Source organism: Hordeum vulgare, chromosome 1H (assembly GCF_904849725.1).
Source record: "Hordeum vulgare subsp. vulgare chromosome 1H, MorexV3_pseudomolecules_assembly, whole genome shotgun sequence".
NCBI classification, from domain to species: domain Eukaryota; kingdom Viridiplantae; phylum Streptophyta; class Magnoliopsida; order Poales; family Poaceae; genus Hordeum; species Hordeum vulgare.
In genome coordinates this window covers 442,711,003-442,734,855 of record NC_058518.1, presented here as the reverse complement: position 1 = coordinate 442,734,855, position 23,853 = coordinate 442,711,003, and positions in this window count along the sequence as shown.

Genomic DNA, 23,853 nt, shown 5'->3' with positions numbered 1-23,853 from the left:
CACCGTGTCAATGCCATGAACAGAAGCATGTGACCCATTCCCTGTTAGCACGGAAGAATCCCTTGCGACTTGATAAGAAGTAACCAAAGAGACGTCAGCACACACATGAACGTTAGCACCCGACACAATCCACCATAAACATGATTGAAAAACTGAAAGCATAATAGGTAAATTACGATGCCCAGCGGTATGACTAGCAGTCACCATGTTGACAGCCTTGGAGCCTGTTTTCCCTCTCCAGTATGCATGTTTTAGGCATTCCTCGGAAAAGTGACCGGACTTCTCGTAGGCGTAGCACTCCATCTGAGCCTTGTTGAACTTCTTCTTCTTGAAGGTAGTACTCTTCATAGGTTTGTTGAAAAGAGGCTTGTTCTTCGTTTTCTCTTGTTTTGTGGGTACTGAGGGAGTCCGGGACTAAGCGGTCCTCGGGCCGCCGGCCTATCTCTATGGTGCGTACTCATGGGCCGCTTTGTGACTATCATTAAAAGACCAAACTACAAGTTGACGATGTGTTCAGGATGGATACTTCTGAAGCCTTGGTGTGTGATTCGATTCAAGATGATAATATCGACATGTTTGTTCTGAGATATAACCGAACTTATGTAACCCTAGGTACCCCTGGTGTCTATATAGACCAGAGGGTTTTAGTTCGTACAAAACATTGTTTCTCCTAGGGCTTAGACCACTACATACAATCTCGAGGTAGATCAACTATGTACTCGATACTCCATAATCAATATAAACAAGAGAATGACGTAGGGTTTTACCTGCATCAAGAGGACCCGAACTTGGGTAAATATCATCTCCCCTATTCGTGTTACCCATCGATCCAACATCCACAACTCAGGACCCTGTACCCAAGATCTACCGGTTTTGACACCAACATTGGTGCTTTCATTGAGAGTTCTTCTGTGGCATCGCCAAAGGATCGATGGCTCGCCTATTCATCAGTAGTGACATGTGCAACAGGGATGTATTCGTCCCTGGACAGATATTTTGTTCGAAAGTGTCCCGATGCACACTGATCCGACGAGCCACCTTATCCAGGTCAAAAAGGTTGCCCCTGATCAAGAGACCAGGTGTGGGAACCTAGATTTCATCACTGACTCCTGGGGAGATCTTATTCAGACAAAGATTTTGATTCCCTTGAAGACGTCTCGAGTCTCGTTGCCTTAACAACTAGAGTGGTGTATCATGCCACTTGGTCGACATCCGCCCTCGCTTCGCCCTTAGGGCCCGTACCCGTTGGTACACTCGGATCATCTTCGATCCAAGATTGCACGGGCACGGCTTCAAACGCCCGAAGAACAACGACACTATGGATTAATCCCGCACACTACAAAAGCATGGACTCCACAGACATCTTGTCATTAAATGAGTTACTCGAGCGGAGCCAAGCTAACGGGATAAATGACGGACAATCTTCTATTTATGATTTGATTGGGCTCAAACCCAGCGGCAAGGAAATTTTTGTCCCACCAATCACAAAATTGGTCGCCACCATTGAAGGCACGAGGAAAGGTTCATCCTCCCAACCACTCGAACTAAGAACTATTTACGTTCCAAATTGCGAGCATTGGGATCGCCCCTGCAGTCCGCAATCCGGAAAACGTTTGGGGCCGAACCTTGATTTGGCACACGGCCTTGATTCCATACGGCAGTGCCCGACCAATAGTCTAGATCTTAAGCCCGACATGCCAGATTAGACAATGGCCATCGAAGTTTCAAACTCACATCCCATTGGGATGTAAAGTTTTTTCCCACCCACCTCCCAAGTTGAATGCTCGGTAAGCAATTCGGGGAAACCCAATATATGCGACCTGTAACTCTTCAAACAACAGCCAGGGGAAACGGTCCAACACTTCTGGGCTAGATTCCCCTTACCAAAACAGGATGATGGACTGCAACAGCCAGGAAACCATTGCAACCTTCCGGCGAAACTGCTGCAAGGAAGGAGTCCTAAACACCCTCACACATCACCACATACGAAACTACATAGAGCTATCAACCCTGGTAGACAAATACCAAGCCATGGAAAGCACCTGGTAGAATCAACGGATGTGCATAGAGCAAATCTATGATGACAAAGCTAGAGGACCTCGGAGGAAGTGCATCCCCCATGACGGTTGGACGAATATGAGCCCGTGGAGACAAAGAATTAACCCCTTGCAGGATCTAGAACTGTCCTTGACGAACTATTGGACAAACCGTACCCCATACACTCAGCCCGACTGAACACAAACCCGACCCAGGGCCTTCCAGCTTTCTCGGTCATTAGGCAAGTCGCAAAAAGCGGAGAGGTGCCAGAGCTCAAGCTTTGAAAACAGAGAGAATAATTTTGGGTGGCATGATTTCATTGTCAACACAATGACCAAGAGTTCTCACCATCTTCCACGCTACACATGCTATAGGCGGTTCCCAAACAAAAAAAGTAAAGTTCTGACTCCCCCACCACCGATAAATCACACTCCACGACTAGTCGAATACTTGGGTGCCGTCCATACCAACATCAATCCAGGGGGAGTTTTGTTTGAAATTATCTTTTAGATTTGAGCATGGAACTGGGCATTCCAATAACCGGCCCCTTTCTCGTGAATGATAGTGAATAAACACATATCGCGGATAACACGCCTAGCACGGAAGATACTGATAGCCCCTTGTCACCACATGAGTGGTTCGGGCATGCAAAACAGATTATTTCTTGAAGATTTAGAGAGTGTCACATGCAAATTTACTTGGAACGGCAGGTAGATACCGCATATAGGTAGGTATGGTCGACTCATATGGAACAACTTTTGGTTTATGGAAGTGGATGCACAAGCAGTATTCCCGCTTAGTACAAGTGAAGGCTAGCAAAATACTGGGAAGCGACCAACTAGAGAACGACAACAGTCATCAAAATGCATTGAGATTAACCAACATTGAGTGCAAGCATGAGTAGGACATAAATCACCATGAACATGAATATCATAGAGGCTATGTTGATTTTGTTTCAACTACATGCGTAAACATGCGCCAAGTCAAGCCACTTGAATCATTCAAAGAAGGATACCATCCTATCATACTACATCATAGTCATCTCAAAATTCATGTTGGTATCCAAGACAAACCATTATAAGCTCCTAGCGAACTAAGCATGGCATCAGAAACTATGATCTCTAAGTTGTCCTTGCAAACATGTTTCTCTCAAAACAAAGCTGAATCAGGAACGAAGAGCTAGTCATATTTACAAAAACAAAATAGGTCGAGTTCATACCAGCTTTTCCAGGCTCGGTCACTTAATCATATATCATCATTATTGCCTTTCACTTGCACGACCGAACGATGTGAACAATAATAAGAGTGCTCGTGCATTGGACTAAGCTGGAATCTGCAAGCAAACACAAAGGAGAAGACAAAGTAATATGTCTCTTTGATAGATAAACAGATATGCATGCGAGAGCCACTAAACATTGTAACCATGGTCTTCTACTTTGACCCAAAGAAAAAGAAAACTATTTACACGGGAAAGCTCCCAACAAGCAAAAGAAGAACGGAAAATCTTTTTGGGTTTTCTCAAACTAGACAAACACACGAAAAGAAAACGAGAAAAATAAAATAAACTAGCATGGATGATACAGTGGCAAAGTGTGAACACCGACTAACAAAGTGAAAGTGTAAGCAAGAATATAAAGTCGGTGAGAAACACGTACTCCCCAAGCTTAGGCTTTTGGCCTAAGTTGATCTACTCCCAAGGATGGTCCGGGCGATACCCAAAATCATAATGGGGGTTATACGGGAGCGCTGCAGCCACTTCCTGAATAGCTGCCTCATGGAGGCGAGCAGCCTTTGCCTCCCTCTCATACTCCTCTGCCTCTCCTCTGGTTATGTAATATCTCCGTTTTACCTGAAAGTCAAAGAAGGCAGGAGCAGGAAGGGTAATATGGAAAACACGTTGGCGGTTAAATATTAAACGGTAAAGGAGGGATTCATCATCCCTCTCAAGGAACTGCTAGCGGGTCAAAGCGGCGCAATCAAGGAAAGCTGTATGGTGCGCGGGATCTCCTTCGCGGATGGGTACTCCAAGAAAATTTGCTATGCGAGTGGCATAGATCCCACCAAAGAAATCCCCTTCATTAGCATTATTATTCAGCCTCCTTGCTATTATAGCTCCCATGTTGAAACTTCTATCACCCGTTACTGCGCTCTTAAGAATACTAAAGTCGGGTGCACAGAGGTGACAATGCTCAATCTTGCCATTAATGCATCTACCTATGACGAGGGAAAAGTAATGCAAGGCAGGAAAATGGATGCTCCCCATGGTAGCCTGCGTAATATCTCTAGTTTCTCCGACAGTTATACCAGAGAAAAAATCTATAACCGAAGATTTAGGAGGATCATTGAGACTACCCCAAACATGCATCTTGCAAATTCTATTGAAATCCTCTAAATCCATGGTATACGATTTGTCATAGAGATCAAACAGTACATATGTATTACGGCCAACTGAAAATTTGAATCTACGAATAAAAGAGGCAGTGAGAGTAACATATTGTTCACATTTATCATAGATGAATTCTTCAAGTCCGACGTTGTGAACAAGTGTATCAAACTCGTCTTTGAAACCTGCCTCAATCATGAATTCATGAGAAGGCCATTCACATGGTTGTACGTGTGTGTTCCTTGGTTGGTACGGATCGGGCTCCCGAATGGCGAGACGAGGACCTCTCTTGCTTGAGGAACCACCATGATAGTTTCTCCTGAACATCTTCCTTTTTTGAATTTTTCAGTGACTCTAAGCAAAAGTGAACAAGGCCCAATGAAACTCGTAACAACTACTCCCACAAGTGCCTGGAGGCCATATTATGCATCAAAACTACTTGGGACCAGCTGAAATTAGCATGCAAAGCTCAAGCATAGGGTCACCAAGGCAGCAAAAATACGTGATGTATAAGGCACTAGAGCAAAAACTAATTGGACCAATGGAGGAGTCACTTACCAAGGAGCAATTTCCCCAAAACAGCTTGGTGAATGGTGCTTTGCAAAAGGAGATCGAAAATCCCAGCAAGAAGAGCAAGAACACGGGTTTGAGCTACGAAACGATTTTTTCTGGAGGTAGGAGAAGCATATGAGAGCTAGAATGAGTGGAGGGGGTACACGTGGGCCCCACAAGCCTGGTAGGCGCAGCCAGGGGGTGCCCGCGCCTCCAAGGCTTGTGGCCCATTGGTGCAGCCCCTTGACTAGCTCTCCGTCTCAGAATTTTTCTAAAATTCCAGAAAAAATCATACTTGATTTTCACGGCATTCGGAGAACTTTTATTTTCGGGGTACTTTTCTATGGGACGCTAAAAGCAGAAAACAGGGAAAACTAAACTAAATCTATCATTTTTCTTCTAAGCAACCGAAGGTGAAAGCTTGGAACAGAGGTTTGTGACTCTCAAATTCATCCATCTCATGGTCATCGAAAGAAATCCGTCAATGAGGTTCATCAAGTCTCCTTGACAAACTTTTTCGAATCGCAAAAGGAAACGGAGAATTTTCGAATAGTCACTAGGTTACCTCAATGGGGATGTGCATCTCCCCAACAAGAAAATCATACTTCATCTTGACAGTAGGTATAGGGCATTCAAAGCTCCCAATAAGAATTGATGAAGTTTTTTCGATAGCATTGATGCAATGTACTCGATATTGTTTCTTCGGAAAGTGCACCGTATGCTCATTACCGTTGACATGGAAAGTGACATTGCCTTTGTTGCAATCTATAACAGCCCCTGCGGTGTTTAAAAAGGGTCTTCCAAGGATGACCGCCATGGCATCATCCTCGAGAATATCAAGAATAACAAAGTCTGTTAAGATAGTGACGTTAGCAACCACAACAGGCACATCCTCGCAAATGCCGATAGGGAAACCAATTGATTTGTTAGCCATTTGCAGAGAAATTTCAGTGGCTGTCAACTTATCCAGTTCAAGCCTACGATAAAGAGAGAGAGGCATAACACTAACACCGTCTCCAAGGTCGCATAAAGCAGTTCTAACGTTGTTTCCTTTAATGGAGCAAGGTATAGTGGGCACTCCGGGATCACCTAGTTTCTTAGGAGTTCCACCCTTGAAGGTATAGTTAGCAAGCATGGTGGAAATCTCAACCTCAGGTATCCTCCTCTTATTAGTCACAATATCCTTCATGTACTTAGCATACAGAGACATTTTGAGCATATCTGTCAAAAGCATTTGCAGAAAGACAGGTCTAATCATTTCAACAAATCGCTCAAAATCCTCATCATCCTTTTTCTTGGATGGTTTGGGAGGAAATGGCATGGGTTTCTGAACCCATGGTTCCCTTTCTTTACCATGATTCCTAGCAGCGAGGTCGTTCTTATCGTATCTCTTATTCTTAGGATGTGCTAGGTTGAGCATCAACATGAACATCACTATAGATATTATCATTAGGCTCATGTTCATCACCAGATTGTGTTTCAGCATCACAGACAGAGACATTGTTTGGACTCCCAGGTGTAACAGCAACAGGGTTGCTAGCGTGCAAGTTCCTATCATCTTTCTTCTTCTTTCTAGGATGACTAGGTGCATCAGTGCTAACTCCTTGAGAATATTGTTCAATTCTCTTAGGATTAAAAAACCCTCAGGATACAAAGGTTCCTGAGTCATTCTACCACTTGTAGTGACGACTCTAACAGAATTGTCATTCAACTCATTGAGCAAGTCATTCTGAGCTTTAAGTACTTGTTCTACTTGAGTAGTAACCATAGAGGCATGTTTACTCAGGAGCTTAAGATCATTGACATTTCTGTCCACACAAGAACTTAAATGACTAAGCATACGAGCATTCTGTTCCAATTGTCTGCTAACATAATCATTGAAACTTTGTTGTTTGGCAACAAAGTTATCAAATTCATCTAGGCATAAGCTAGCAGGTTTATCAAAAGGAATATGACTCTCATTGAATCTGCGCACATAATTTACTTCTACTACCTGTATCGGGTTATCAAGACCATGGGTCTCTTCGATAGGTGGTAGATTTTTGACATCTTCAGATTTAATGCCTTTCTCTTTCATAGATTTCTTAGCTTCTTGCATATCTTCAGGACTGAGGAATAGAATACCTCTTTTCTTAGGAGTTGGCTTTGGGGGTGGTTCAGGAATAGTCCAAGCATTCTCATTGCACAAGATGTTATTCAATAGGATCTCATCTTGTTCTACAGTTCGTTCCCTAAAAACACAATCGCCACAACTATCTAGGTGGTCTCTGGAAGCATCGGTAAGTCCATTATAGAAGATATCAAGTATTTCATTCTTCTGAAGAGGGTGATCAGGCAAAGCATTCAGTAGCTGGACGAGCCTCCCCCAAGCTTGTGGGAGACTCTCTTCTTCAACTTGCGTAAAGTTGTATATTTCATTCAAGGTAGCTTGCTTCTTATGGGCAGGGAAATATTTCTCAGAGAAGTAGTAGATCATATCCTGGGGGCTACACACACAACCAGGAGAAAGGGAAGTGAACCACGTCTTAGCATCATCCTTTTGCGAGAAAGGAAACAACTTGAGGATATAGTAGTAGCGAATCTTTTCCTCACTCGTGAATAGGGTGTCTATATCGTGCAGTTTGGTAAGATGGGCTACAACCGTTTCAGACTCATAACCGTGAAAAGGATCAGATTCGACCAGAGTGATTAACTCAGGGTTGACAGAGAATTCATAATCCTTATCTGTCACAAAGATAGGCGAACTGGCAAACTTCGGATCGTATTTCATCCTAGCGTTCAAAGATTTTTCTTTCCACTTCAGCAGTAATTTCTCAACATCATAACTATCCTTACAAGCAAGAAAGTCCTCAGCTATCTTTCCCTCCATAACATAACCCTCAAGCATAACAGGCAATTCATATCTAGGAGAGCTAGTTCTAGCAGGCAAAATAGCAGGTTCTACGTCAATAGTATCAGCAGTTTCAGAAGTATCATCACATCTAGCAGAAACTCTAGCAATTTGTGCATCAAGGAATGCACCTAGTGGCAAAGCAGTATCAAGCATAGCATCATGATAAGCATCATGGGTAGAAGAAGTAGCATCATCAAGCACAGGCGACATATCAAGATTTCTAGCAGGAGGTGGTGTCGGAAACTTACTGATAACTGACGGTGAATCAAGTGCAGAGCTAGATGGCAGTTCCTTACCTATCCTCGTAGTTGAGGGAAATACTTTAGTTCTTGGATCTTTAGGATTCCTCATAGTGACCAGCAGACGTAAATCCCAAGTGACTCAGAGAATATAGTTGTGCTTCCCCGGCAACGGCGCCAAAAAATAGTCTTGTTAACCCACAAGTATAGGGGATCGCAACAGTTTTCGAGGGTAGAGTATTCAACCCAAATTTATTGATTCGACTCAAGGGGAAGCCAAAGAATATTCGCAAGTATTAGCAGTTGAGTTGTCAATTCAACCATACCTAAAAGATTTAGTATCTGCAACAAAGTATCAGTCGCAAGGTAGTATGATAGCAGCAGTAGCAACAATAACCAGTAGCAGCAAAGTGAGAGAAGTAACAACAAAGTAACAGCAGTAGCGACAGAGTAACAGTAGCAGCAATGACAGCAGCAGCGGCAAAGTAACGTAGCAAGGACTAGTAGGAAAGACTCGTAGGCATTAGATCGGTGATGGATGATTTTGCCGGATGCTATTCATCATGCAACAGTTATAACAGGGAGAGATATGTAACTAGCTCCAGTTCGTCCATGTAATGTAGACATGTATTCCGTATGTAGTCATACGTGATTAGGGAAAAGAACTTGCATGACATCTATTGTCCATCCCTCCCGTGGCAGCGGGGTCCTAATGGAAACTACAGGATATTAAGGTTCTCCTTTTAATAAAGAACCAGACCAACGCATTAACACTCAGTGAATACATGAACTCCTCATACTATGGTCATCTCCGGGAGTGGTTCCGGCTATTGTCACTCCGGGGTTGCCGGGTCATAACACACAGTAGGTGACTACAACTTGCAAGATAGGATCAAGAACACACATATATTGGCGACAACATAATAGGTTCAGATCTGAAATCATGGCACTCGGGCCCTAGTGACAAGCATTAAGCATGGCAAAGTAGTAGCAACATCAATCTCAGAACATAGTGGATACTAGGGACCAATCCCCGTCAAAACTAACTCGATTACATGATAGATCTCATCCAACCCATCACCGTCCAGCAAGCCTATGATGAGATTACTCACGAACGGTGAAGAGCATCATGGAATTGGCGATGAAGGAAGGTTGGTGATGACGAGGGCGACGATCTCCCCTCTCCGGAGCCCAAAACAGACTCCAGATCTGCCCTCTAGACGAAGAACAGGAGGTGGCCGCGCCTCCGTATCGTAAAACGCGATGAACTCTTCTCCCTGATTTTTTTCCGGACGGAAGGGACTACATAGAGCTGAGATTGGAGGCGGTGGAGCTTTGTGGGCCCCACAAGCCTGCCAAGCGCGGCCAAGGGGCGCGCCTGGTCGGCTTGTGGGCTCCACGTTCCACTTCCTTCGTTGATTCTTATGCCAGTATTTTTCATATATTCCACAAAATTCTCCGTAAATTTTCAGGTCATTCCGAGAACTTTTATTTCTGCGCAAAAACAACACCATGGCAATTCTGCTGAAAAGAGCGTTAGTCCGGGTTAGTTCCATTCAAATCATGCAAATTAGAGTCCAAAACAAGGGCAAAAGAGTTTGGAAAAGTAGATACGATGGAGAGGTATCAACCACCTTTTGAGGAATCATCCCCGGAAAAGAGGCACGTTGCAGAGGACGACTTTGTCTTGATGTGGTGTTCAACACCCCAGAGAATTACAAGTCCGAAGAACATCTCTTCCTAATTCTGCCCTTTCGCAGCGATTATCATGCCCTGCTAGGGCGTGACGCCTTCATCACAATATTTCAGGCCATATCATATTACGGGTATGTGAAGCTCCAAATGCTAGGTCCCAATGGTGTGATCACAATTGCAAGTGACCCGGACAGAGCTCTTCGGGCTGAAAACAAAATAGCTTCACTCGCCCTCGAGGCACTGTCCGAAACCCTCGATGTAGAGAAATTAACCACACTCCACTCAATGGTACACAAGGCTGATGTAATCCTCAATAAGAGGCCTAAATCCACATTTTCAAACCAGCAAATGAAATCATCAAATTTCAAGTGCATCCAACGGACCCCAACAAAACAACGTCCATTGGGGCTCAGCTGGACCCCACGGTTGACGAACCACTATGGACATTCTTGCACAAAAACTGGGACAGATTTGCGTGGAAACCTTCAGATATGCCATGAATCCCATGAAGACTGGTGAATCATAGCGTGAACATAATCGCAAGCTTCAAGCCAGTCTAACACGCGCTACGCCGATTTTCCGAACCCAAGTGACATGCTATGGGTCAAGAACTAGCAAAACTACTTGAAACCAAATTTATTCGAGAAATCAAACACCTGGAGTGGTTAGCAATCTGGTCATGGTTCCAAAGAAAGACAAATCCTGATGGGTGTGAGATGACTTCAAAGACCTGAATAAATCTTGCCCCAAGGATCCCTTCCCCTTACCCCCGTCGACCAAATCATCGACGCCACTGCCGTACATGACTCAATGTGCTTCCTCGATGCTTACTCCGGATACCATCAAATCAAAATGAAGGAGTCCGACCAAGACGCAACCGCCTTCATCACCCCTACATCCCATTCTGCTTTAACACAATTCCCTTCAGGTTAAAAAATGCAAGCGTCACATACCAACGGATGATTCAGACATGCGTGGAAGATCAAATCAGCAAAATAATATAGGCATATGTGGATGGCATGGTCAGCAAGACCAAACAAGTCAGCCTTATTAATGCATAGAGGGTCGCCCCCTTGACTTCTGTTTTGGGATAAGTCTCGTCTGGCAAGGCCCAACATTGGTCCTATATTTTGCATCATGCTTTCATGTTGATATATATTCCTTTTTTGGCTGTTATATTACTTTGTGGTACCATATTTATAACTTTTCTCTCTTATTTTGCAAGGTTTATTTGAAGAGGGAGAATTCAGGAAGCTGGAATTCTGGACTGGAAAAGGAGCAAATCTTAGTCCACTATTCTGCACATCTCCAAATGCCCTGAAAAGTTGCGTGGATATTTTTTGGGATTATATAAAAAATACTGGGCTAAAGAAGTACCAGAGGGGGGCTACCAGGGCGCCACAAGCCTCGTAGCCGCCACCACCCCCCTAGTGGCGGTTGGCAAGCTTGTGGGCTCCCTGACGGCCCACTGGCCCCCCTCTTTTGCTATATGAAGGGTTTCATTCCAGAAAAAAAATCAATCGGGAGGTTTTTCGTGGTTTCGCCGCCGCCACGAGGCGGAACTTGAGCAGATCCAATATAGAGCTCCGGCAGGACGATCCTGCCGGGGAAACTTCCCTCTCGGAGGGGGGAATCGACGCCATCGTCATCACCAACACTCGTCTCGTCGGAGGGAAGGCATCTTCAACAACATCTTCATCAGCACCATCTCCTCTCCAATCCCTAGTTCATCTCTTGTAACCAATCTCCATCTCGCGACTCCGATTGGTACTTGTAAGGTTGCTAGTAGTGTTGATTACACTTTGTAGTTGATGCTAGTTGGATTACTTGGTGGAAGAGTTTATGTTCAGATCCTTGATGCTATTCATTACACCTCTGATCATGATTATGATTATGCTTTGTGAGTAGTTACTTTTGTTCCTGAGGACATGGGATAAGTCATGCTCATAATAGTCATGTGAATTTGATATTCGTTCGGTATTTTGATATGTTGTATGTTGTCTTTTCCTCTAGTGGTGTTATGTGAACATCGACTACATAACATTTCACCATATTTGGGGCTAGAGGAAGTCATTGGGGAGTAGTAAGTAGATGATGGGTTGCTGGAGTGACAGAAGCTTAAACCCCAGTCTATGCGTTGCTTCGTAAGGGGCTGATTTGGATCCACTAGTTTAATGCTATGGTTAGACGTTGTCTTAATTCTTCTTTCGTAGTTGCGGATGCTTGCGAGAGGGGTTAATCATAAGTGGGATGCTTGTCAAAGTAAGGGTAGTACCCAAGCGCCGGTTCACCCACATATCAAACTATCAAAGTAACAAACGGGAATCATATGAACATGATGAAACTAGCATGACAGAAATTCTCGTGTGTCCTCGAGAGCGTTTTTCCTCCTATAAGACTTTGTTCAGGCTTGTCCCCTGCTACAAAAGGGATTTGGCCACTTGCTGCACCATTGCTACTACTTGTTACTTTTCGCTTGCTACGTTTCACCTCACTACACCATCACTTGTTACCGCTACTTTTAGTGCTTGCAGTTATTACCTTGCTGAAAACCGTTTATGAGAGCCTTCGACTCCTCGTTGGGTTCGACACTCTTACTTATCGAAAGGACTACGATTGATCCCCTATACTTGTTGGTCATCAAGACTCTTTTCTGGCGCTGTTGCCGGGGAGTGAAGCGCCTTTGGTAAGTGGAAATTGGTAAGGAAACATCTATATACTGTGCTGAAATTTTTTGTCACTTGTCACTATGGAAACTGTTCCTTTGAGGAGTTTGTTCGGGGTATCTTCACCAGGAACGGAAGCACGAGGAGTTGTTCCTCAACCTGAGGTAGCTACTGAAAATATCTTTTATGAAATTCCTTCGGGTATGCTTGAGAAACTGCTGGCTAATCATTTCACAGGAGATAGATCTTCACATCCAGACTTGCATCTTATCTATGTAGATGAAGTTTGTGGTTTATTTAAGCTTGCACGTTTGCCCGAGGATGAGGTAGAGAAGAAATTTTTTCCTTTATCTTTGAAGGATAAGGCGTTGACATGGTATAGGCTATGTGATGATACTGGATCATGGGACTACAATCGGTTAAAATTGGAATTTCATCAAAATTTCTATCCTATGCATTTAGTACATCGTGATCGGAACTTTATTTATAAATTTTGGCCTCGTGACAGGGAAATCATAGCTCAAGCTTGGGGAAGGCTTAAATCAATGCTATATCCATGCCCCAATCATGAGATCTTGAGAGATATTATCACTCAAAACTTTTATGCTTGGCTTTCTCATGAAGATCGTACCATGCTTGACACTTCTTGTACCGGTTCTTTCATGAAGAAGGATATTGACCACAAGTGGAATTTATTGGAAAGAATTAAACGTAACTCTGAGGATTGGGAGCTGGAGGAAGGTAAGGAGTCAGGTATGAATTTCCAGTTTGATTGCGTTAAATCTTTTGTTGAGACAAACACTTCTAGAGATTTTAGCGCTAAGTATGGACTTCACTCTGAGATAGTAGCTTCTCTATGTGAATCTTTTGTTGCTCATGTTGATCTTCCCAAAGAGAACTGGTTTAAGTATCACCCCCCTGTAGAAAGCAACATAGTCAAAACCAATCTAGTTGAGGAGAAAGTCATTGCTTTTAGTGATCCTATTGTTCCTTGTGACCACACTGAGAAACCACCATACCCTGCTAGGATAAAGGATTATTCCAAAGCTCCAACTGCGATACGTAGGGGTTACATTAGACCACTTGCACCCCCTGAGGATATTAGAGTTGAACCTAGTGTTGCTATTATCAAAGATCTCTTAGCCGAAGACGTAGATGGGCATGTTATCAAATTCTGTGAGGACTCCGCTAGAATTGCTAAACCTCACGCGAAAGACAAATACGGACATGTAGTTGGCCTGCCCGTTGTTTCTGTCAAGATAGGAGATCACTGTTAACATGGTTTGTGTGATATGGGAGCTAGTGTTAGTGCAATACCCCGTTCTCTATATGACGAAATCAAAGATGAGATTGCACCTGCTGAGTTAGAACCCATTGATGTCACTATTATGCTAGCTAATAGAGACACTATCTTCCCTCTGGGAATTGTGAGAGACATAGAAGTCATGTGTGGTAAGACGAAGTATCCTACTGATTTCCTCGTCCTTGGTACTGCACAAGATAGCTTTTGCCCCATCATATGCGGTAGACCCTTTCTCAACACTGTCAATGCTCACATTGATTGCATTAAGCAGACTGTCACTGTTAGTTTCGAGGGTGTGTCTCATGAATTTAACTTCACCAAGTTTGGAAGACAACCCCATGAAAAAGAGTCGTCTGGTAGGGATGAAATCATTGCTCTTGCCTTTATTGCCGTACCTCCTAGGGATCCTTTAGAGCAATATCTGCTTGAGCATGAAAATGATATGCATATGGAGGAGAGAGATGAGATAGATAAAATTGTCTTAGAACAATACCCTATTCTCAAGAATAATCTGCATGTTGAACTACTTGGGGATCCTCCCCCACCAAAGGGTGATCCTGTGTTGGAGCTTAAACGGTTGCCTGATACTCTTAAGTATGCCTATCTTGATGAGAAGGAGATATATCCTGTTATTATTAGTGCTCTCCTCTCAGAGCACGAAGAGAAGAAGTTACTAAATACTCTGAGGAAGCACCGTGCTGCTATTGGACATACTCTTGATGATCTTAAGGGTATTAGTCCCACTCTATGTCAGCACAAGATTAAAACCGGTCCTGACTTTAAACCAGTTGTTGATCATCAAAGGATATTAAATCCTAAGATGAAAGAGGTCGTCAGAAAAGAAATATTAAAGCTTCTGGAAGCAGGAATCATTTATCCTGTTGCTCATTGTGATTGGGTAAGTCCAATACATTGCGTACATAAGAAGGGAGGTATCACCGTCGTTCCTAATGATAAGGATGAAGTAATCCCACAAAGGATTATTACTCGCTATAGGATGGTGATAGACTTCCGGAAACTGAACAAGGAAACCAGGAGATATCATTATCCTTTGCCGTTTATCGACCAAATGCTAGAAAGGCTATCCGAACACACACACTTCTGCTTTCTAGACGGTTATTCAGGTTTCTCGCAAATACATGTTGCACAATCTGATCAGGAGAAAACCACTTTCACCTGCCCCTTCGGTACCTTTGCTTATAGACGTATGCCTTTTGGCTTATGCAATGCACCTGCCACCTTTCAAAGATGTATGATGGCTATATTCTCTGACTTTTGTGAAAAGATTGTAGAGGTTTACATGGATGACTTCTCCGTTTACGGGTCTTCCTTTGATGATTGCCTCAACAACCTTGATCGATTCTTACAGAGATGCGAAGACACCAACCTCGTCTTGAATTGGGAGAAGTGCCACCTTATGGTTATTGAAGGCATCGTCTTAGGACACAAAATCTCTGAAAGAGGCATTGAAGTTGATAAGGCTAAGGTTGATGCAATTGAGAAAATGCCTTGCCCCACAGATATCAGAGGTATACGAAGTTTCCTAGGTCATGCTGGTTTCTATAGAAGGTTCATTAAAGACTTCTCTAAGATTTCTAGGCCTCTTACCAACCTCTTGCAGAAGGATGTTCCTTTTGTTTTTCATGAGGATTGTGAGGAATCCTTCGAAATACTTAAGAAGGCTTTGATAACCACACCTATTGTTCAACCACCTGACTGGAACTTGCCCTTTGAAATCATGTGCGACGCTAGTGATTATGCTATTGGTGTTGTTCTAGGACAAAGAGTTGACGAGAATTTGAATGTTATTCACTACGCTAGTAAAACACTAGACAGTGCCCAAATAAACTATGCCACTACGGAAAAGGAGTTTTTAGCAGTCGTGTTTGCATGTGAAAAGTTCAGATCTTATATAGTTGACTCCAAAGTCACTATTCACTCTGATCATGCTGCTATTAAGTACCTTATGGAGAAGAAGGACGCTAAGCCTAGGCTGATTAGATGGTTCTCCTGCAACAGGAATTTGATTTGCACGTCGTTGACCGAAAGGGTGCTGATAACCCTATAGAAGATAACTTGTCTAGGCTAGAGAATGCCTTGATAACCCACGACCTATTGATGACAGCTTTCCTGATGAGCAATTAAATGTCATCCGCACTTCACATAGTGCACCGTGGTATGCCGATTACGCAGACTATATCGTAGCCAACTACATACCATCCAGTTTCACCTATCAGCAAAAGAAGAAATTCTTCTTTGATTTGAGACACTACATTTGGGATGATCCTCACCTTTATAAGGAAGGAGTAGATGGTATTATTAGACGTTGTGTGCCTGAACATGAGCAGGGACAGATCTTGCAGAAATGTCATTCCGAAGCCTACGGAGGACACCACGCTGGAGATAGAACTTCCCATAAGGTATTGCAATCAGGTTTCTATTGGCCAATTCTATTCAAGGATGCCCGTAAGTTTGTCTTGTCTTGTGACGAATGCCAAAGAATAGGGAACATCAGTAAGCGTCAGGAAATGCCTATGAATTATTCACTTGTCATGTCTGGGCTTTGATAATATGGGACCCTTCCCGAGTTCCAATGGGTACACTCGCATCTTAGTTGCTATGGATTACGTCACTAAGTGGGTAGAAGTTATCCCCACTAAAAATGTTGATCATCACACCTCCATTAAGATGCTCAAAGAAGTCATTTTCCCAAGATTTGGAGTCCCTAGATATTTGATGACTGCTGGCGGTTCACACTTCATTCATGGTGTTTTCCGCAAGATGCTCGCTAAGTATAATGTCAACCATAGAGTTGCATCTCCTTATCATCCTCAGTCTAGTGGTCAAGTGGAGTTGAGTAATAGGGAGATCAAATTGATCCTACAAAAGACCGTCAATAGATCTCGAAAGAATTGGTCTAGCAAACTTGACAATGCACTATGGGCTTATAGGACTGCCTATAAGAATCCCATGGGCATGTCGCCGTATAAAATGGTTTACGGTAAGGCCTGTCATTTACCTCTTGAGCTGGAACACAAAGCTTATTGGGCAATCAAAGAGCTCAACTTCGATTTCAAACTTGCCGGTGAGAATCGGTTGTTTGATATTAGCTCATTGGATGAATGGAGGTCCCAGGCATATGAGAATGCCAAGTTGTTCAAGGAAAAGGTTAAGAGATAGCACGACAAATGAATACAGAAATGAGAGTTCAATGTAGGTGATTATGTCCTGCTTTACAATTCTCATTTAAGATACTTCGCAGGCAAGCTTCACTCTAAATGGGAAGGTCCTTACGTTATCGAGGAAGTATATCGTTCCGCTGACATCAAATCAACAACACGGAAGGAAATTTTCCTAGAGTGGTAAACGGGCAAAGAATCAAGAATTATATCTCCGGTACTCCCATAAATGTTGAGACCAATATCATCAATGTCATAACTCCAGAGGAGTACATAAGGGATGTTTATCAGCCTGTTTCAGACCCTGAAAACGAAGAGGTATCGGTTTCGGTAAGAAATTGGACTCTGATGCTTTTCCAATAGGAAATTTCCTCCGTTTTGGAATTTTTGGAAAATTAGAAAAATAAAAAGCAGTCCGAAGAGCGCACGAGGCGGCCACAAGCTTCGAAGCCGCCACCTACCCCCTGGTGGCGGATTGAGGGCTTGTGGGCACCTCGTGTGCCTCCCGGACTCCGTTTCCTTGCGGAGCACTCCTTCTAGTCCAGAAAAAATCAATATATATTCGCGCGAAGGTTTTGATCTCCGTATCATGCAGTTTTCCTCTATTTTCGTTTCGAGCATGTTTTTGTGGCAGATCTAGATCATCATGACTTCCCCAAACGCTCCTAAGGACAAGATCTTCGAGAAGGTCATCAATCCCTACCTCACGAAAGTGCTGAAACACCCTCAATCTATCAAGATGAGCGAGGGGATGTTGCACGTCCGTGATGTTGAGGGGACTAAGAAGACCGGAAGCGTGGAGACGAGGCTCGAAGCAATGGAGCAACAAGTCTTCAAGTGCCAAGGGATGGTGGAGCGTGGACTCAACGCCAACCACATGATGATCACGGAGTTCACCAGCAAGCACAAGATGGATGCCATTGACATTGGGAAACACCTCTCCAGGCTCTATGACAGGGTTGATCCACTTCAGGGCCAGATCTATGACCTATAGAACCAAAACTGTGAGTATGAGTACAGATTTAAATCAATATGGTTGGTTGCAGATTTGAGGATTCCGGCGACTCGTTCATCCTGCCATGATGGAGCACCTATGCCTTGGAAGACGGAGGATCGGACTACTCCAACAAGTCCACCACCATCACCACCAAAGGAAGACAACTAAGCATTGGTATGGGCAATCCCCTTGGCTTTTGCCAAGCTTGGGGGAGTTTCCCTAGTATCGTATCACCTTTATATCTTTTGCTTTTACCTTTGTTTTAGTTCTTTCCTTTTCAGTTTTTATTTCTTCTCTTAGAGGAATAAGTCTTTAGTGTTTAGTTTGAGTCTTTTTCTTTTGTCTCTCCCCCTATGTATTCGAGCTTACGAGCTATATAATAAAGAGTATCTTAGTCAAGGGCTTTGCTTTGTGCCATGATCAAAAGTATGAAAAGAACGATAGCATGAAAGATCATGAGATGATCTTATGGAAAGTAATAGCTTCACATATGACACATATGATGATTGAAACTTGTTGGGAATAAATCAACATAGACCTTAGTCATTGTTGCAATTAATAAGATGTAATAAGGAAAGATATGTTCACATATAAATATATCATCTTAGACACTTTTTACAATTGTGAGCACTCACCAAACTATTACATGCTTAGGAGTAGATGTTGGACAAGGAAGACAACATAATGAATTGTGTTTGCTTGGTTCCAAACAATGTTATATGATTAGAGATCCCTTAGCATGTGATGATTGCTTCCACCTCATATTAGCCAAAACTCCCGCACCAAGTAGAGATACTACTTGTGCATCCATAAACCTTCAAGCCAAATTTTCCATGAGAGTCCACCATACCTACCTATGGATGGAATAAGATCCTTCAAATAAGTTGTCATCGGTGCAAGCAATAAAAATTGCTCTCGAATATGTATGATGTATTAGTGTGTGGAAAATAAGCTTTGTACGAACTTGTGATGAGGAAGGCATAAAAGCGACAGACTGCATAATAAAGTTCTTTATAACAGGGGGCAATATAAAGTGACGTTCCTCCGCACTAAGAGGACACGCATTCAAACCTCATAAGTGCATGACAACCTCTGCTTCCCTCTGCGAAGGGCCTATCTTGTACCTTTACTTTTTGCCCTTGTAAGAGTCTTGGTGATCTTCACCAATTCCCTATTTTTTGCCTTTGTCTTGGCTACCGTCACATGCTTGGGAAAGATCTATATTCATATATCAACTTGTAGTTGAGTACTTATGCTTTATTATTGTTGACTTTACCCTTGAGGTAAATCGTTGGGAGGCAAAACTATAAGCCCCTATCTTCCTCTGTGTCCAGTTGAAACTTTGACACCATGAATATCACGTGAGTTGTAACAATTGTGGAAAACAAAAGAGATGATTGAGTATGTGGGTTTTACTTACAAGCTCTTATTTGACTCTTTCTGATGTTATGATAAATTGCAATTGCTTCAATGACTATGGACTGTTATTGGTTATTTGTCGGTAAGGTTTTTGCGTCATACTTTGCTTTGTGAAGGAATTGTTACTTTCCCATAAGAATCTTTATGATGTATTTCTCTTCTATGTGTGATCATGATGCCCTCATGTCCGTATTATGTTTTATCGACACCTTCGTCCCTCAACATGTGGACATGTTTATGGAACTTGGTTTTCGCTTGAGGACAAGCGAGGTCTAAGCTTGGGGGAGTTGATACGTCCATTTTGCATCATGCTTTCATGTTGATATTTATTGCTTTTTGGGCTGTTATATTACTTTGTGGTACCATATTTATGCCTTTTCTCTCTTATTTTGCAAGGTTTATTTGAAGAGGGAGAATTCAGGCAGCTGGAATTCTGGAGTGGAAAAGGAGCAAATCTTAGTCCACTATCCTGCATATCTCCAAATGCCCTGAAAAGTTATGTGGATTTTTTTGGGATTATATAAAAAATACTGGGCGAAAGAAGTACAAGAGGGGGGCTACGAGGGCGCCACAAGCCTGGTAGCCGCCACCACCCCCCTGGTGGCGGTTGGCAAGCTTGTGGGCTCCCTGACGGCCCACTGGCCCCCTCTTTTTCTATATGAAGGGTTTCGTTCCAAAAAAAATCAATCGGGAGCTTTTTCTGGTTTCGCCGCCGCCACGAGGCGAAACTTGAGCAGATCCAATCTAGAGCTCCGGCAGGACGATCCTTCCGGGGAAACTTCCCTCCCTGAGGGGGAAATCGTCGCCATCGTCATCACCAACACTCCCCTCATCGGAGGGGAGGCATCTTCATCAACATCTTCATCAGCACCATCTTCTCTCCAATCCCTAGTTCATCTCTTGTAACCAATCTCTGTCTCGCGACTCCGATTGGTACTTGTAAGGTTGCTAGTAGTGTTGATTACTCTTTGTAGTTGATGCTAGTTGGATTACTTGGTGGAAGAGTTTATGTTCAGATCCTTGATGCTATTCATTGCACCTCTGATCATGATTATGATTATGCTTTGTGAGTAGTTACTTTTGTTCCTGAGGACATGGGATAAGTCATGCTGATAATAGTCATGTGAATTTGATATTCGTTCGGTATTTTGATATGTTGTATGTTGTCTTTTCCTCTAGTGGTGTTATGTGAACGTCAACTACATAACACTTCACCATATTTGGGCCTAGAGGAAGGCATTGGGGAGTAGTAAGTAGATGATGGGTTGCTGGAGTGACAGAAGCTTAAACCGCAGTCTATGCATTGCTTCGTAAGGGGCTGATTTGGATCCACTAGTTTAATGCTATGGTTAGACGTTGTCTTAATTCTTCTTTCGTAGTTGCGGATGCTTGCAATAGGGGTTAATCATAAGTGGGATGCATGTCCAAGTAAGGGCAGTACCCAAGCGCTGGTTCACCCCCATATCAAACTGTCAAAGTAATGAACTCGAATCATATGAACATGATGAAACTAGCATGACAGAAATTCCCGTGTGTCCTCGGGAGCGTTTTTCCTCCTATAAGACTTTGTTCAGGCTTGTCCCTTGCTGCAAAAGGGATTGGGCCACTTGCTGCACCATTGCTACTACTTGTTACTTTTCCCTTGCTACGTTTCACCTCATTACACCATCACTTGTTAACGCTAATTCCAGTGCTTGCAGTTATTACCTTGCTGAAAACCATTTATCAGAGCCTTCTGCTCCTCGTTGGGTTCGACACTCTTACTTATCGAAAGGACTACGATTGATCCCCTATACTTGTGGGTCATCAATCACCTTATTAATGCATAGAGGGTCGCCCCCTCGTGGATTAATTCAACATAATACAGGGAGGGCCAGTGTTGATGGTGTTGATCCTAAACAGAGTCTTGTGCGAGGCCAACCCGGGTCAACTTGGATGATTTCTATCAGGCCACTATACGTTCTACTCAGTCGGTTGTGTAAGTGCATCTAGTGCCCCTTAGTGATTTTGGTGGTTTGAAGACTTATAGGTTAAGTATCTAATGTGTTTACGAGTGTACACATGATCTATAAGTCACTGAGGAGTTTGAGTTATTTGATGAATATCGACCCCTAAAAATGTATATCTTCGGTTGAAGAAATTGGTCTGAAGCTGAAGAATTGAATCGCGAAGAATCTGCGATGAAATTGATATTCCTCATGAAGATACTGAAATTGAGGAATTCGGTGTGTCCTGAAGAAAATCATTTTGAAGACTTTGAATCATGAAGATTTACTCTTTCTGTTTTATTTTCTTCACATTTGAGTAATAGGAACACCGTACTGTTAAAGGGGGGTCAAAGTTACACTTTGGAATGAATTTCCTCATGATGCTCAACCCAAGCCTAATCCTACCAAAAGCCTCAAGTGAGGAATACGAGTGACATGAGGACTCTCACAGTTGAGGGTTCCGACCGTTTCGATAGCCACGCCAAGTCACTGGTTTTATCCACACCAACGGTCATATTACTTAAGGGCATTAGTGTCAAATCATGTTGGGATGCTCCCAGGCTATAAATAGCCGCCCCCACAACCATTAGCTGGTTGGCTGCTCCGCTAGGAACTGACACTTGTCATAAGAGCAACCCAAATTCCTAAGAGTCTTCGAGAGTAATTCATCAGTGAGGAAATACCCCATACACTGAAACCACAAACCAAACCTAGTGATTGAGCATCACTGAAGAAGTTGTTCCTGTGTGGGACTGAAGCCTTTTACCTTTGAGGACTCTGCATCCTCCAGATGGTTAGGCGTCATGGTCTAGAGCTTTCCAGCAGTCAATTGTGGATCCCCGGGTGACCAAGTTTGTGAGGGTTTGGAAGTCTGCCCTGAAGACTAACCACGAGTGTTGGGGGAGGACTGTGTGTTCTTAGCCCAAGGAGAACACGGTAGGGACTGTGTGTCCTTTGGTTTCAATACCAAGCCGCTGCAAACCAGATGTACGACTGTCACAACAGTTGGAACTGGGTCATCAACTACTGTCTTCGCTGTGAAACGGGTTCTAATTCCTCAACTCCTTACTTTCCTCAGATTATGTGTTGATGACTCTCACTGCTACTGTTTGAAGAATTTGCTGAAGACTTTCTCTGAAATTCCTCAACCCCAAATTCTTCACGCTAGTTAATCCTCATCTGTTTTCTGCGTGTCTGCTCACTGTGCAACCTGTTTTCACATTCCTCACTCTGAAAAACTGCTGTTGTGAAACTTTGCACTTCTGATCCTTTACTATTTCCGCTGTAAGTTAGTCATCAGTGAGGAATTTCCTCAAAAGGAATTTCCTCAGTGATGAAATTCTAAAAATCTCCTATTCACCCCCCTCTAGTCGATATAACGCACTTTCAGGTTGTGCCCTGAGAACGAGATACACGGCTCCTATCAGGATTGTAGGCATGTCGGGCGACCTAGCTAGATTTGTTTTACCTTTCTCGAACGTCTTGTGGGAGGGATTCCGATGATACTTTGGTTTTTCTCTAGGTTGAGGTTTTCAACCAGGAATCCAAGGAGATCATAGGTTTTTCGTAGTCGAGGTTCCTGACGCAGCGTGTGGTAGTTTGTGATAGACTAGTTGGAGTACCCATGCAGGGTTAATTCTTTTGGAAAATCGTGCCCGTGGTTATGTGGAAAACCTAGAAACTTTGTTTAACATACGGTTCTAGATAACTTGAAGTAAACTTAATTAAAATATGCCAACTGTGTGCGTAACCGTGATTGTCTTTTCTCATGAGTTCTGTATCTGGAAGAGAACATGGTGGGGTTATTTCTGACGTAAGATGGTGTTCACGATCATTCATTTGATCATTATTAGTTCACGTTCTATTATGCGTAGATCATCCCCTCTTTTATTATTGTACTCATAAGTTAGCCACCTCAAATAAAATGCTTAATCGCTTGCTAGACCCTCACCACTTAACCATACCTCAGAAATTAAGCTTTGCTAGTCTTGACCCCTTTGGAAATAAGATTGTTGGGTCCCTGTGGCTCACAGATTACTACAACAGCAGTTGCAGGTACAGGTAAAGCACTATTTTGACGTGAGCGTGATGATTGTGATATTTGGAGTTTCTTCTTCTTATTCTTCTTCATCGATCTAGGATGGGTTCCAGGTCGGTAGCTTGGGATAACAAGGATGGACGTCGTTCTTTTGTTGTTGTTTTCGTCCGTAGTCGGACCCTGCTCTTCTTTATGATGATTGGATGTACTGATGAAATGTGTTGAACATGTTGTAGCTTATGGCGAGTGTAAGAAAATTCCATATACTCACCGCTTCAGTACATGTACTTGTAAAGATATCCATTCTTGCAAAACGACGAGACGCGCTTCTATCCCTGTTTAGGCCCTCGAGCCAAAAACAAGGATAGGATCACATCTTGGGTGTTACAAGTCTCCACTAACGTCGATGTAACATAGCACCACTTATCGGAACCACATCAAAAATCGGCGTGTCAACCTTTGTG